The sequence below is a fragment of the Rousettus aegyptiacus genome, unplaced genomic scaffold (genome assembly GCF_014176215.1).
Source record: "Rousettus aegyptiacus isolate mRouAeg1 unplaced genomic scaffold, mRouAeg1.p scaffold_m13_p_14, whole genome shotgun sequence".
NCBI classification, from domain to species: domain Eukaryota; kingdom Metazoa; phylum Chordata; class Mammalia; order Chiroptera; family Pteropodidae; genus Rousettus; species Rousettus aegyptiacus.
In genome coordinates this window covers 44,508,671-44,509,782 of record NW_023416289.1, presented here as the reverse complement: position 1 = coordinate 44,509,782, position 1,112 = coordinate 44,508,671, and the positions used below count along the sequence as shown (strand labels likewise).

Genomic DNA, 1,112 nt, shown 5'->3' with positions numbered 1-1,112 from the left:
CCGTCAGCAGCGGGACGAAAATTTCTGCTGCTGAGGGGCCTTCACACCACATAATACTATACATCAATGAAAATGAACGGTCTCCACCTCCACACAACAACGTGGAAGAATCTCACAAACATTATGCCGAGTGACACAAGCCAGACAGGCACAAAGGAGCACATACTACATGGTTCCATTTATGTGAAGTTCTAGAACAGGCAAAACTAATCTCTGCTGTTAGATTTCAGGGTAATGATTTTCCAGGGGGAGAGTGAGTGACCAGAAGGGGCCTGAGGGGAGTTCCTGGGGCGCTTGTAAGACTATTTCTTTTTTATTTATTTATTTATTTATTTATTTATTTATTTATTTATTTTATTTTTCTAGGTGAGACAACCCTTGGTTGACCTCACAGATTGCAAAGACCTTGTCAGTTTACAACCTCTTATTTTTAATTTTTTTTACACCTTCAGCACCTGGTCTTCCTTTGTAGTCTCCCATCCAAGTACTAACTAGGCCCGACCCTGCTTAGCTTCTGAGATCAGACGGGATCGGGCTTGATTAGGGTGGCATGACCGTAGACTCTATTTCTTCCCTGATTACTTGGAGTTTTTCATTTGGGATTTGTGGGTTTTACAAAAGTATGTAAGTTATGCCCCCGTTTAAACAACGCTTTAAATATTTTTGGAAATAAAATTTGAAAATTCAAAAAAGCCATAAAAAAATATTTTGCGTGTATTTGTGAAATGGAGTTAACCGCTAGCATTAATCCACAATTATCAGGCTACAGGAAGATCTGGTGGGAAATCTGATAGCTAAGCAGACGAACTTTCGAGGTGCAAGTTTTTGGTTCGCCGCCAGAGGGCGATGTGGCGCACTCCCTGCTTTACATGCCAGACAAACATTCATTCAACAAAAAGTTCTGGACCCACGAAAACCTACTTTGTTCCGGGTCTCCTCCTACTTTTTCAATGTGTGAAATGGGGATTCAAATGTACGGCTGTGCTAGAGGCATGTCTCTACCGCCATGGAGCTCACTTTCTCCAAGACGAGACAGGTAATAAATGGCAAAACAGAGGAATATATAATAGGAGCACAGTGGAGCTGAACAAGACAGGGCAAAGGAGTAGAGA

General features: G+C 41.7%; 1 pseudogene; it reads right to left on the bottom strand.

Annotated features, from left to right (window-relative positions):
• Positions 1 to 443: 443 nt before the first annotated feature.
• On the bottom strand, positions 444 to 562 carry LOC118611804 (annotated as a pseudogene).
• Positions 563 to 1,112: the final 550 nt, after the last annotated feature.